Source organism: Labrus mixtus, chromosome 6, assembly GCF_963584025.1.
Source record: "Labrus mixtus chromosome 6, fLabMix1.1, whole genome shotgun sequence".
NCBI classification, from domain to species: domain Eukaryota; kingdom Metazoa; phylum Chordata; class Actinopteri; order Labriformes; family Labridae; genus Labrus; species Labrus mixtus.
The window spans coordinates 13,754,172-13,770,493 of NC_083617.1; the positions used below are offsets into that span (position 1 = coordinate 13,754,172).

Consider the following 16,322-nt stretch of genomic DNA (forward strand, 5'->3'; position numbering starts at 1 on the left):
TCCATAGCATGTGAAAATAGTAGGGGTCCCAAAATTGATCCTTGGGGGACGCCGAACTTAAGGGTGGCAGAGGAGGAGAAACAATTCCCTCTGTCTTTAAGAAAATAGTTATAACTATTTCAGGGCTTTAGACCAACTTCATCCTAGAGGTTTTAACAGAATGTCATAGTCAACAGTGTCAAAAGCTGCTCTTAGATTGAGCAGGGCAAGAGTAGCTCAACAACCAGAGTCATCGGAGAATACGATTTCTTTGTAAACTTTGAGCATAGTGGATTCTGTACTGTGATGAGTTTTAGACTGAAAGACTGAAATTTGTCAAGGATAATGAAAGTGTAAAGGTAGGCAGAGATATTTTTTCAGAATCCTATAAAAAGTAAGTTAAAGATGGGCCTGTTGTTCTGGTCACTGGGGTCAAGGTGTGTTTTCTTGGTGGACTGACAATTGCATGTTTGAAAGAAGAAGGGACAGTGCCATTTGTTAATGAGCTTTTGTTTAATGCTAAAATAATGGGGGACAGTGTGGATTCCTTAAGACATAATTAAAAGTAGTCTTAATTTATTATATATTTTTGTACAATTTTTATTTCTTTAAGGTGCTAGTTAGAGGGTATTTATGATGCAATGTTCTTTTCTCTGATTGTATTAGGAATTTTGTACAGGATTTAAAACTGCAATACTGTTTCATGGCATATTTTGTGAGATCTGTTTGACGTCAGTTACCTGAAACCTATTTAATGGAACATGTTATAGTTCTGTATTGCAATTATATTATATATTACAACATGATAGTGTTCAGGAACTTAGTATAAACAGTTATGCACCCAAAATTTAGTAAGTTAGTAAGTCAAATAAATCAATAGATGTATTTTCAATAAAGCTAAGAAATAAGTGAACATTTATTATTGCAAAGACTGGCAGTCTTTTATCTTTTTTACACTAAGTGACAGGGGGGAGACGTTACTAGAAAGCATGTTTATTATTCACAGTATATTATGGTATTGTTCTTTCAAAATGGGCTGAAGCTTGCAGAGTGTTCATAAGAGCAGGTTCTGGAAAAAGTACAAATCCACTGGGAATAGTTTGGGCAATGTGCCTGACTTCTTCAGTAGAGTAACAGACATGTTAAAAACATGTGGAAAGATGACATTCAAACCCTTATCCAAGACACTTCTTATGATTTAAATCTCAAATTGTTCAGAGAAACACAAATTCCTGAAATTCTTATAGATATGTTTAAGTTTCATATAAAAACTATTGAGCTTGGGTCCATTTGTTGAAATTCTATTAACAGTAAATAGGATTTCCAGATTTCCAAAAAATGTCAAATTGTTTGATTTGATAATTGCTTCTGAATATAGTGAAGGTGGGTCACAATTTGTAAGAAAGTCTTATTTCTTTTGTTATTCTTTTTCTGTTTGTAAAAAGCCTGACCCCCCTCTCTGTGTTCTCATGAATGTAAAAAAAAAAAAAAAAAAAACACAGAGAGACTTCCATGTTTTTCATGCTACCTCCCCGTCTCTCTTCTCTTCTCCATCACTCTGTTCCCGCAGGAGCAAACCTGAGACTGGCTGTGTATCAGCGTATCACCCGCTTCCATCAGTCTAACCTCCGGCCCCGCCTCCCTCCATCCCCACGAGAGGGAGCAGCGGATCAAGAAAGTGGAAGGAATGGCGGAAGGAGCAAGGGAAGGAAAGGGAGAAGTGTGTCTGTTTCCCAGAGGATTGCTCGCTGTCTGTCTAAATCAGGAAGTGAGAATGTGACAACAGGAGAGGCAGAGCAGAGACATCCATTCCGTGTGTGTGTGTGTGTGTGTGGGTGTGTGTGTGTGTGTGGACGCTGTTGAGCTGAGGTGTCATGTATGTGAAGATCACAGCTTCAAGCTTCTGTTCGCAAGGGGACGACGCTCTAAGTCACTAAAATCCCAGTGACAACTGTGCTTTGATATGTTTATGTGCTTGTGTGAATGTGTGTGTCTGTCTTTTGGATATCAGTCGGAGATCGATCTGCACTTTAAAGTCAAAAAGTGAAAATCTTATTCAAGTCAGTCACTTCTGAAAAAAGGGAGGGACTCTGACTCATCTAGGGTGATATACACAAACACATGCAATCTAAATCACTGGTTCTAACCCTTTTTTTTGTTTGAAGATACCCCGCAAAAGGGTTGGATCGAAATGGGATTCCCCTTGAATTCTTATAAGCAATCCCAGATACCACCCGAAATTCAAAACTATGATAAACTACTGTATGTCAATATGGAAATTATGTTTAAATCAATCGAGCTGTATTTACATTTTTTTGCTTTCTGTACCATATCTACCTAACTAACATCTATATGTTTGTACCGCATGCACCTCTAAGCTGTATAACCAAGTTTAGATCACTTAAAGATTTATTCATCCATTTTCCTTTACTTTTATTATTTTATCATAACCATGCCATTTATATGTATGTCATCCTCCAGTTACCATTATTTAAAGCTTTATGTCAATCATTTCTCATGGTTTTATTTTTTCTTATAAGCAGGACTGCTGTCCAATGTTTTGTTGTACACTTGTGTAACTGGAGCCTTCCCTGGAGTACAAATGTCCATTTTAGGGTTCACAGAAATATAATAAATAGATTAAACATCATTCATAGCATCCACTATGTATGTACACACACACACACACACAAACAAACACACCTAACAACATAACATCCACTCTTTGTGTGAGTGTGGATGAATAATTAGACAGACACAGAGCTGTCTCTCTGTTCCCCTCACACATTAAGCAACATGAATGTAGGCCAACTCAATGTCGGCCCCACTTCCCTCTCAGTGCAATCAAAACAACACACTGGCCGACGTCTCTTCTTGTTTATCAACCTCCATCCATCTCCAGTTACCTCTATCTATCTTTAACTCTCTCTTTCATGAGGTGTGAGTCATGAAGAATAGATCAACAAAACAACTGTTCCTGTGATCGGGCAGCACGCATGCATTGTGACGTTGATTTACTTATAGTCACATCATTATATCCGTATTAGCAGGGAAACCTTTCACGCTCCAACACCTACGCGCCTTCACCGCATGCTATCTCCAGACCCTGAAGTGTGTTGCACTCATTTACAGTGTGTGGGTCCGTGCCTTATTATTGTGTGATGGATGAAACTTGACACACTCATGCAGGTTTTGCACGATATTTGTTTATTTAAAAGTAAACCCAATCTGTTATTCTGTGTAGCACACTGCAGATATTCTTCGATTTTTTTTTTTTTTTGGAATGCAGTAGTTCGATTTCCCACAATCTAAAAAATTGGCTTTTTAAATATATATAAGAAGTGGTTCACAACATATCCACTTACATTTTTTAAAAATCTATGATTGCTGCTAAAGCTTAGCTATAATATTTACTAAAGCTTCTCCAGGCTTTTAGCCAGAAGATGACACTTAACTTTGCCTAAACTCTTTAAGCGTAATGCTAATGCAACAAATGTTAAAGTGATGATTAGTACTTTTATACCTTTATTTCATAGGACAGTGGATAGAGTGAGAGAAGAGGGAGAAAGTGGGGAATGACATGTGTGAAAGGAGCTGCAGGTCAGATTTGAAACCTTGCCCCCCGCCTGGAAGTCGATAGGCTCCGTACTGTACATGGGACACAATCTAACTGCTAGGCCATCAGCGCCCCATCAAGTGACATTTTCCTTTGCTTTAGCATTTGCTTACGAGCGCAAAATACAAAATGCTGTTTGGGCTGATATGAATGTTGTTCCCTTTGCAGGTGTTTTGTCAAATCCTCAAGTCATAGACAAATTATAACATCAAAGGATTTTAGAAGTAATTGAAAGACATGCTGAACATGAAAGCCTGAACCCGACTTCATAGGCAATCAAAGCAATGCTGCTCCATATACTGTAGATATGAGCGTTAGATACAGGGCGTAGAAAAAACAAACTTCCACTCAAGTAAAAGCATTACAACATATAAATCTGAAATGAAAAGACTTGCATTTGATCTGACTGATTTGTGTTATAGAGGCACATTTGAAATGAACAGTTTCAGTGCTCAGTTGTTTTTCTCAGAAGTCACATAATGATGAAAACGCTTGAATTCAGTGAATGCAGCAAATATGATCAGTTGTAACATCAGGAGGTATACAAACACACAACTAGACATTAGACACCATGAACATATAGGATGCATGTGCTTGTGTAGCTTACGGGCAAAGTGCGGAAACACAATAGAGGAACTCTTTGAAATGTTGAAATGGTACAGGGGGGCACTTGGCATTTTGGGGATGCACAAAATCACACACTCTGACTGTGTTAGTGTAAGCTGGAAAAGGTTGTGTGTTAGCATGTTTGACAGCTCTTCGACCCTGGCTGCGATGTTGACATTAGTGGACCAGGACACATCACCTCTGCTTTGGGAAAAGGCCTACGGTGAGCCTGCCCTTGAGCACAGCACGGGGTACTCTGTATAACTGTGTATGTGTGTTTGAGTACATATTGATAGTATTTTTAAGTAAAAGCCCTGAAACAGAATCATGTCTAAGTCTCAAATGAATCTTTCTGTGTCTTTATGTGCATTGAAAGTATAGCAAACAAAGTAATGTTTGTTAAAAGGATCATTTTAACAGTGCCTGGGTCTTGTTATCCTCGCGTTTCATAGCTACAAGGAAGCTTTTGGTAGATGTTCTTGTCTGAATTTAAGCTTATTTTAGTCTGAATTTATGAAAGCTTTCTCTTCACAACTTTTAATCCAAAATGAAAACGCACATCACTTAAACTCTCTCCCGCTCTAATCTCTTTCTTCAGCCATTTGCATCACGACACAGAGACCTCATGTTTGTGTTTTGTTTCCCCTCCTCAGAGTGTTGATTTTCACCTCGTGTGAGCCTGTTGTTGACTTCACTTTCACACGGCTGTCTGGAAATCAAATCCGATCAAGTTTTTATATTCTGCAAATTGTCACTGTGCCAACTCTGGAGGATTGAGCGAATGGAAGGGGACAGTAGGACGCAAACAAACAAGCATGCAGATGAATAACCCAACGCTTATGTCAACAACACGCCTGTCATCATCAGAGGAGACACAGGCCCCCTCATCCGTGAGAATCGGTACGCGGAAAGAGTGGATCAACAGAATGATACACAGCAAACTAATGGGGAAAATAATTCATACATCTGCAATCTGCCTTTTTCTGTTTTTCTCTGTTCTCATTCTCCTCTCAATCCTTGTTTGTATACTTCCCATGCGTTTGATTTATAGAGCGTTGAATATCAGACATGTCTTTTCACATTAGTGATAGCTGAGAATGACACTGCCAGAAATTGTTCCCCGATAAAGAAGCCAAAACAATGAATAATACCTCTACCACCGCCCTTCAACAGAACCAAACGCTGTGGCACTTGGAGGTTGGGATGAGGGTTGTCCATGAAAAACTGGTCTCAAGAAACACTTTTTGAGATTGATTGAATGTCTTGAGAAGAAGCAGTTTTGTTTTTAATGCCATGGAATGTTTTAAATGTTAGTTTACTGCCTGTTTGGTCAAGAATGTCCTCTTCTATTATTGTCAATCCAACAATCTCTTTCTTCCCGCTCCTAGCTTTGCTTATATCTCCTCTTGACCTTCGACATCTATCAATCCAACCACCAGCCCCTTGGTGTCTTGTCCCTCCTTGTATCTGTTTCCTGTCTAGCCTTAAACCAAACTCTTAATCCCAACCTCTGTTGTACCCTCAACCCATTCACCTCTCTGTCCTTGAGCCTGTTGGCTGCAGGTGGATGTAGCAGGTCTGTCACAGGGTGGCGAGGCTGTCATTCATGTATGTGGTGTGTGTGTGTGTGTGTGTGTGTGTGTGTGCGTGTGCGTGTGTGTGTGCGTGTGTGTGTGTGCGTGTATGTGTGTGTATGGTGAGAAGGGTGTGAAGGCAGCTGTCATGATATCTCAGGATCATATGCTGGCTGTCAGACATGCAGTAAAGAAACTGACATCCAACCCCCAAAACACACACACACACACACACATACACACACACACACACACACACACACACACACACACACACACACACACACACTGGAGCAATGTCAGATCACCGTTTCGAAACCTTTCTTTTACACATTTGTGAAAATGTCATCCATTTTCATTTCAGCGTTAGACACACGTTCTGTCAGAAAACTTGACTTCAGATATCGTTCACTGATACAGTTATTATGTTTAATCAAGCCCAAGTACCTAAACCAAAACCTTGTTCTTCCATTTCCATCAGGGACAGTAGAATGATCTCAACCAAACATCTGATGTATCTGAGGATCAAAGTGACCTCGGGCAAAACCTTGAGACCCTATACCAGAGATGATAACATTGCAGGATCTGTTGACAGAGGTCAAGTGAAGAGATAGGTTCCTTAAGGATCAGGAAAGTGTCCATTATTAATTCCGGTCCTCTCAAAGTCCCAAAATGTTGTGTTTTTGTGCGAAACTGTGGAAATGAAAGACAGAATGACGAAGGTCAATCATCACTCCACTGCGACATTTGCCCTTCTCAACTTTTTCCCAACATATTGTGTGTGTTTTATTTTTCATTGTTTTCTTTACATCATGTGCATCTGAAGGTATGCGAATGCATGAATGTGATCACATGTTCATAAATGCATGTAAGTGTGTGTGTGTTGGGAGATTTCCCAGGAGAAGGTGAATGTGTCATCATTTCCCTCAATCCCCCTCATATCTGGTCCTTAGCCTGTTCGGGATACCATCGATTGCACACCATCTATCCAGACACACATAAACATCTTCTCTTCTCTTCTCTTCTCTTCTCTTCTCTTCTCTTCTCTTCTCTTCTCTTCTCTTCTCTTGTCTACATCTGGAAATGCCTACACAGCTACTTGGCGGAACAGTGTGTGTCTGTTTGTGTGCGCGCATGTGTGTGTGTGTGTGTGTGTGTGTGTGTGTGTGTGTGTGTGTGTGTGTGTGTGTGTTTTGAATGTCCAGTGAGACAGCAGAGGTGGGCAGGTCTCCGTCAGCCACACCGCAGCTGTCGTTTCAGGTTAGTGCAGGAGGGAGGTGGCTGAGGAGGAGAAGGATGAATAAGTGAAGAGACTGCAGACCGGACTCATGTTAAATGTAGAAAGGCTAACAGACCAGACTACTGTTGAGCTGCGTGTGTGTGTGTGTGTGTGTGTGTGTGTGTGTGTGTGTGTGTGTGTGAGACAGAGAGCAAAAGGGAGAGGAAGATATGTATTGGAGTCTACATGCACACAGTCACCACAGAGGACCTGCTGCCTGTCCCGCTGAGCTTCCAATTAGCACACACCGCTAGAGCAGGACACACACACACACACACGCACACATATACACATATACACAAACACACACTGAGGACCCTAGAGAGAGGCCTCAAACCTGCCTGTCAGCTGCTGTTAGATCACACTGCATTGGACAGACACCAAAACACACAGACACACACATACACAGACTTGGATTCAAACTTACACTGACGATGTGACTACAAGGAAGTTATGTGTCGCAGCTAAATGATGATAGTTAAGGGGACATTAAGTTGCTGAGTACAGGTATTTGATCTCTTGATACACTTTTAATGATAAGTGGTGGAGTGATATCATGCATTTTATTCTCCAGTATTGTATTTAAGAACAACTTTTAAGTACGGGAAGCCTAATCATCCCCGTTTCTTTCTTGAGATTTTTAGGCAAATGTTTGATTTTTTTCCCCCTACTGCAACCGTCTGACAGTTTTACTAACACTTCACGGTACAACAGTGAAAGATTAAGCAGTCATTGATGGGTTGAAAAATTCTCCCCTTCTTGAGCTACATGAACTATTTCACATTTTCAAGGTGTGTGGTTCTCACTGAAATGCTACGAACACGATGATCCTCGACAATTTATCTTGTAGAATAAACAACAAGAACAACATTATAATGTTAATGAATTGAGCACCGCCACAAAAATTAAGTTAATTTGGCAAATATCATATACATTAGTAAAAAAAAAAGGCCTAAGACTATAATGAGTTGACTCTCAATACTTTGAGCACAATTGCTCCTTAAATAAATTCCAGAATGGTAGGTTTTAAACACATCCTTACGTCACATTTGACACAACTAAAGTCCAGGCCAAGTACACACACCAACCAGACAAGAAGAGCTATCACTCAAAGCCCTTCACAGCATCGCCTATTTTGTCCTTGTGCATATTTTAATGACATCATCAATAATGGACATGGACAATGGTTACCCATTCCATTCTGTGGCAGGGCAAGCTAGGATCTCGCTGTGCTTAAGCACACACACACACACACACACACACACACACACACACACACACACACACACACACACACACACACACACACACACACACACACACGCATACATTATGTGAGTCAGATTGACAGACAGAGTGGATATGTTTGAATCTTTCATTAACAATCTGTGGTCTTGCTTGTTTTGTTAGTGACTAATGGTGAGCTGTTTATAAATGAGCCTAAAAAAGGAGAAAAAACAAACGGGATCCATAGCAACAAATCAATAACTCAAATATAATTAATTTGTTAAAAACGTTTCTGGTCTGGTAGTGTATGATGCTGGACTTGTTGGCCTAAACAAATTAAGATTTTGGAAAAACAATAACAAAATAATGGGAACAGATGAACCAAAGCTGTCAGACAAGAAATAACTAAACAGAAAACAGAAAAAAAGATAAATCACTGCTCCAGCTCATAACTATTCAATATTTTATTTTTTTTAGTTTGAATATAGTGTTGCACTTTTTCAGCTCTTCATCACAGTTGTTCCACAGACTAACACCCTTTGTTGTTATACAGTGAAGTTTTGCATTGGTTCTTATTGGTGGTTTCTTGAATATACAGGCTCCTCTCAACTTGTGTTCGCTTTCTCTCAGTTGAGACAACTAAGGTTCTGTATCCATACATTTGATACTCTACAGTATGCAGCTTGCAGGCCTTACATCTGTTTGATTTAGCGCCAGTCCTTGAGTGGCGTCATTATAGAAAACATAATATAGTGAGAGAAAAATAACGTTTTCTTCCTGTATACTGAAGTAGGTTGGAGGAGGCAAAAGCAGAAATCTTATTTTCTAATGTCATTACTATTATCTGTTGTGATGTGACTGTTGAGATTTGTAAGACAAAACATAAAATGAATGTTTTATTAATGACCAACAAATGATAATTTAGGTTCGTCTGATTCTTGTTTGACTCAACCAGCCTGTGCTAGGATTTAGGAGGTGGTACAGATTTAACACAATGGACACTTAAGCGGGGCAAACAGTACACTTGCTCTCATGAGGAATAGAAATGACACTCACAGGTCATCTACAATGATAAATAAATGTATAGGATTGTTTATAGCAGCTTGATCCAGAGGCAACTTAGTACTTGGTAACATCTGTCCAGTTGCCTTTGGATCAAACTTTGATTCACCATGACCTGGATGACTGAGAACCTACAAACGTTCTTTCCCCTTCAGAGCTCCCTATCCCTCTCTCAGCCTGACATCAACACTTCAATACTCTGTCTACGTTATTCATCATTTTCTTTTTTTACACTCCCCTAACCCCTTACCTTGAACCCACCATCTAAAGAGAATCTTTCCACAAAGCCAAACAATCCTCACTGTGTTTCCCTTGGGTGTGATCGACGCCACAAACTCAGGGCCAAGCTGAAATGCAGACAGAAAAAGAGCTGGAACCAACTATGGAGATAGGACGGATGCAGCTACAGAGGTGGTGGCCTTCTTGCTGTCCACTCAGGGAGAAGATCGTCCTTGCTTTGTTAAACGATTTCTTCCAGCTGAACTCTTCTCCCAATATCATTCAAAGAGAGATCTTGGAGAGAAAACGGGGATTGCATACCCTGAGTCACCTTGGTATACGGCTCACTCTGAGTGAATCAATCCCATTATTGCCATTTCAATAGCCATTCAGGTTGTTTTTTGTCACTAGGTGATGTGCGCTGGCCTGGTTGCAGGTAGAACCCCAACGGGAATTCTTGTGCACATTTCCACACGGTAATTGAAAAAAAATGTATGGACTGGAAGATGCTGAAATGCAAAGGGAGAAAATGAGTGACCTTAAGCAACAAAATAAAAAATATTTAGAGACTGAAGTAGCATTAAATGTGAATTTCTCAATAAATTTGAGAGGGACATTTAATGCCATCGCACTTTAAAAAAATAGATTTTGTTTCAGGGGGCACAATGTCCACATCTCTATTGAGAAACTGTTCCTCAAACCTCTATCTGAACATTGTTACATTTAAGAGTTTCTAGTGTGTTAAGAACTCAAAACAAATATTTTCTTAGAAGTTTAAGACTAAAAAATGAGATGGTATCAGGACTACAACTTATCTTGGTCTCCATAACATTTTTCTTTTCTTTTCTTCCATGCTCTTTTCTTCCAATTTGTTTGGCAGAAGTACCTTTCTCTCCCACTTGATGGGGCTGTGATACTACTGATGGTCTACAGCAGCTGTTCATCTCTCACTCAGCACAGCAGATACAACTCTGCCAGAGCTCTCATTTACAACTCAGGCCAACCCTTCTATAGCAGGGCATTTTAACAGCACTGTAACCTAAACCTCACTGAACTGCATGGGACTCCTATCCTCTTAGGTCTGTAGGCCCTCTGCAGGAGGTGTCATGTTTACAGAGGGAATCCTGTGACTGTGAGGAGGTTGGTTCAATTCTCGCCTCTGTGTGAAAAAGTACCTGCAGCTTCAGGTACATTTATTTCCTATGTTTCCGATACAGTTGAGCAAGGCATGTTTGCCAGCTCATTGGGGGTAGTTAAGCTAGTTGAGCACAATATTTACATGGAAAGTAGTTCGTAAAAGACTCCCAAATGCAAGTACTCTCAGGATGTTTGACAAGTATTTTGTTTGAATACATATGTATGAGTACATTGTTATTTGTATTGGAGAATATGTACATTTGAATTTGCATTCTTGGTATAATATAAACATTGTGTATTTCTTTAGGGATTTCTTTAATATGCAATATACCTATCAAATAAACTAAATCAATCAATCAGTCAAATGTTTTCATATTGTATAGGGTGAAGACTTTGAATATGGCATATTGGAGGTGAGTGTTAGATAAATAGGGAATACTTCATGATCATAAAGAAATAATACTTGCAACAATACATACAATACATGAAATTGCAGGGAAATCGTGTGTGCAAACCTTGAGATTATGAAGTCCAGTACTTCTCACCAACTTCAGGACATACATCTCGTCTCCTTTCTCAAAATAATGCTGGTACCACAGTGTCACCTTGTGATGACTGGCACCATATGGTCGCAGCCATGTGCCCTCTTGACACTAATGTACAGACCATACATGTACACACGTGTTCCTGTGGTGCTGACACACCCAAAGTAGGTGTTTCCCTGTATGAATGTTCTACTGGACGATCAGCTAAGTCTACATGCGTGCATGTTTATGTGAGATATATTCACAGTATATGACATATGCTTGGGAAAGTGCATGTGTCATCAAGTGGCAGTTACGCCTGTGAATTATATATTTCCACGCATAGCTGCTGTGTTTACGTTCTGCCTTCTCCATGAGTGCATGTGTTTTTGTGTGAATTTGTAGCCTGTGTGGGATGGTAATCCGGACTGGGCAGCTGCGCTCATTCGTATTCGGCCCTAAGGCACTTCTAGGCCGTCTCACTGATTAGTGATCAGAGAAAGAGAGGGAGAGAGAGAGAGAGAGAAACAGTGGAGGGTGAGGAAGAATGAGAGACAAAGAAAAAGAGAGAGAGAGGTCTTCTCTCATTTAGTAAACACTTGGTAAATGACTCTAATCCCATTAAGCAGGGGGGAGCAGCTTGCCCCCTCACATAATGTGCATTAATATGTATACAAGTGTGTGGTTGTTTTTCTCTCTCTAGCACGCGCACACACACACACACACACACGCACACACACACACACACACACACACACACACACACACACACACACACACACGCACACACACACACACAAACACACAAGGACATTCACTCCATACATTATAGTCAGGAAATGAAAATGATTAGCCCACATAAGTGTTCGATAAAGCCTTAATGTAACATTAGGGGCTGCTAAGGAGGCTTGTAGAGCAGACTTATGAGAGTGACATGTAAATCAAATGTGCTGTGTATATTTTCAGGCACAATTATTGTTTTGACCCGGCTCCTCAGTCAACAAAAGAAAACCTGCTCTCTCTGAGGAGCAGGAAATCAGCTTTTCAAGAGCTCTTGTGTTGAGAGAGTGGAGGGCAAGGCAAGGCGTGATTGCTGCACTCTGCAGAGAGGATCAGACATAGGGGGATTTCATACAAGCCCAGAACACACAGGGCAGGCACTTAATTCAGTGCCTCGACTTACTTGTCCTGTTCTGCAGGGGGGAAAACAATGATAACTTTAATATAATATAATTATAATTTACAGTAGATTCATAAAAAACATCAATATTCCAGCATCAGGCTTTCATCATAAAGATTATCGACTGTAAACAACAAAGACTTTCAAAACATCAACTGACGCAGATATAGATAAATCAATTGTTTATAGTCTTCTTGATAATGGATATAGCTCATAATAACATCTATAATATGAGGTGAAGATACTTTCTTAAAATTCAGTGTCTTCAGTTCTGATGGTGGCAGGAGCATGTCCAAAGGGGTGGCCAAGGGGGCATGGGCCCCCCTAGAAATACGATTGGCTGCCCCAGGTGTCACTCCAAGAACCCTAAACAGTGATTGGTTATTTGCCCTATCAGAGGATTTAAGTTTAAACCAAGTATTAGCTAATTTTTTTGCAACAGCTGATAGTGTCTTTCTTTACATATCAATATAGCATATTTTCTTCTTTTTTTAAAAATTCAATTGTAAATAAAAACTTTGCACACCTATTTCATAAGAAAGTTGCATAGGAAAGTAATGCACTCTGTCTTTCTTTCAATGAACTAACTGGCAATGTGTCCGGACCAAAACATTGGCAATAAATGTAGTTTTTCGTAAATTAGACTGTTTAGGAGTTTGCACATTTTTAAGTACTTTGAATTCTTCAAACATATATCTTATTTTTGCTTCATTAAGAAATGAGCTTATGTTCCCATCATCTTGTGTTATAAAGTAGATATGATTGGTGAAGTTCGACAGGGTAAATGATTTATATTTATGTATTTGTGTGTGTTTATGCGCACATCACATGACCTTCAAAAGTCAGTGCCCAATTTGGGCCACCCCAGTCTGGACACACCCCTGGATGGTGGTGAACTGAATACTGGATGGTTAAAAAAATGCTCTTCTTTTATGAACATTTCTTTTCCACTATCGCCACTAGATAGATCCCCCATTCATATCATGGACTTGCTTCAAAACCTATGCTGGAATCCATTTCAATTCCACAGTTAAAACGGCCATTGATTTATTGTTATTGTTATAAATAATAACACACAAATTTGTTCACCTAGTCTGCCAGCAGGCACACAGCCAGTCATTCCACTCGTAGTGAAAACTAAGGAGGTATTTAGTGCATCAAGGCTACACCTAAAGAACAATGTTTTCTGTAGAGTTGTTCTTTTTTTAACTTATGATTGCAGCTTTTTATTTGTTTGATTTAGTGCTTTTAAAAAGTTGGTAGTTTTACACACATCATGTACAGTAGGTGACAAAACAGCAGCAGACTGGGGAAAAAGATCGGCCCGCACACTTGCTCAAATGCCACAGCAAGTTTTCATTAATCAGAATCACAACGTTTCAACCACAGGTCTTCTTCAGATGATCATCTTTTAATGATTTAGTGCTTATCATTTCTTTAGATGGGAATATCATAATATAAAGTTTATAATAGAGTGTTATTTCAAAGTCATCTGAAATGTAATCAATCCAACATTGGCGTGGTGACACAACTCATCAGGGAGGCCCGTGAAGGGAAAGGAGATCTCACCATACTCTAGCTGGACCTCGCCAATGCCTACAGCTCCGTACCTCACAAGCTTGTTGAGCTCACCCTTCAACGACATCATGTTCCCAGCAAAGTCACAGACCTTATTCTGGATTACTACAATAATTTCAGGCTAAGAGTCACTGCTGGGTCAGGTACATCAGACTGGCACCGACTTGAGAAAGGCATAATAACAGGCTGCATCATCTCAGTCATACTTTCTGCCCTTGCCATGAACATGATAGTCAAGTCAGCAGAGGTGGAGTACAGGAGACCCTTGACAAAATCAGGAGTACGCCAGCCCCCAATAAGAGCCTTTATGGACGACCTGACTGTCACCACCACATCTGTCCCGGGCAGTAGATGGATTCTCCTAGAGAAGCTCATCACCTGGGCAAGGATGAGCTTTAAGCCAGTAAAATTCAAGGTCTCTAGTGCTCAAGAGGGGAAAAGTAGTGGACAGGTTCTGCTTCTCACTGTCTGGAGCCGCCATCCCATCCATCACAGAGCAGCCAGTTAAGAGCCTCGGGAAGTATTTTGACTGCAGCCTCAAAGATTCTGCGTCCATCCAGAAAACCAGTAAGAGCTTGAGGACTGGCTGAGTCGGGTTGACAAATCAGGTCTGCCAGGGCGGTTCAAGGCCTGGATTTACCAGCATTCCATCTTGCCCCGGATCCTGTGGCCTCTGCTGGTGTACACAGTACCCATAACAACAGTCGAGTTCCATGGAGAGAAACATCAGCAGCTACCTGCGTAGATGGCTTGGTCTACCGCGCAGTCTGAGCAGCTCCGCCCTCTATGGCACCAGTAACATCCTGCAACGCCCATTCAGCGGCCTCGCCGAAGAGTTCATGGTGTCCAGAACACGGGAAGTCTTGCAGTACAGGGAATCCAGGGATCCAAAGCTCTGGAGGTGGCTGAGTCACGGCTGAGGCAGAAGGCACTGGTGGGGTCCATAGCCACAGGGCGTGCAGGAATTGGCTACTTCCCTGCAACCAGGGTGGACAAGGCCAAGGACAAAGAATGACGAGGAGGAAGTGCGAGCAGGCGTGGAGGAAGAACGAACTAGCAGGATGTTGGGAATGTGGCAACAAGGAGCATGGACTAAATGGGAGAATGTTCTGCAATGAAAGATCACCTGGTCCAATATCTGGAAAGCAGACTTCCATCGCATCAGGTTTTTAGTCCAGGCTGTTTACGACGTCCTACTAAGTCCAGCCAACCTCCACGTCTGGGGCAAAACAGAAACACCATCCTGTCCCCAGTGTCCAGAATGGGGATCCCTGGAACACCTCCTCAGCAGCTGCCCAAAAGCCCTTGGAGACAGGCGCTATCGCTGGTGCCACGACCAGGTGCTTAGGGCAGTTGCTGACAGCATAGCCACGGCCATCAACACCATCAAGGGCCACCACAAGCCAAAGACCATCAGGTTCCACAGAGTCGGAGAGAAGCCCAACACTCAACCACGGGCGAAGTCTGGCCTCCTCACCTCCGCCACTGACTGGCAACTGGAAGTGGATCTTGGCAAACAGCTGAAGTTCCCAGCCAGGATAACATCTACACGGCACTGACCAGATATGATCATCGTGTCAGATTCCACCAAGCAGTTGATCTTTCTGGAGCTCACAGTGCCCTGGGAAGAGCGTATGGATGAGGCCAATGAGAGGAAGTGTGCCAAGTACCAGGAGCTGGTGGACGAGAGCAGGAGGCAAGGCTGGAAAACTCGCTGTGAACCTCTGGAGGTGGGCTGCCGAGGATTTGCAGGGCGGTCCCTCTGCAAAGTATTCCCGGCGCTGGGCCTCACCGGGGAGGCAAAGAGGAAGGCCATCAGGTCTGCAACTGAAGCCGGTGGCTATCGATCAAGAAGGCAGATCCGTGGGCAAACGCTGCGGGGACACAGGCCGGGGTCTGATCAACCCCGGTCGGGTCGCCTGGGTGAGGGTGTCCGATGTTGAAAGACCCGAAACACCCAATGACAGGTTACATCACTGATGATGTGTCCCTGTGCATCCGCAAGATGTATCTTTCACCAACATGGGGAACATTTGGCACTAGTATGAACTTTTTTATACTTTTATATAATTATAATTACAACCTTAATAATTGAAGACATACTTTGAGTGTTGCGTCTATAAACACAAAGACAGATAAAATTTAGTTTTGATGTTTTTACTGTACATTACAGTACAAAATGCAAGTAAAACACAGTAATCCCAATTAAAGCATGAAATAGCTTATTAGCCTTAATAGCTTCTTTGCCTATTGAATGGAGTAGTTACGTTTTTTTAAAGTACTGTAATATTTGAACTTCAATATTAAAATATTGAGTAGGAATAAAAATAAACTTTAGTCA

The 16,322-nt window shown here is 41.3% G+C and overlaps 1 pseudogene; it reads left to right on the top strand.

Moving 5' to 3' along the window:
- The first annotated feature begins 11,098 nt into the window (after window positions 1-11,098).
- On the top strand, window positions 11,099-16,068 carry LOC132976073 (uncharacterized; annotated as a pseudogene).
- The last annotated feature ends 254 nt before the right edge of the window (window positions 16,069-16,322 follow it).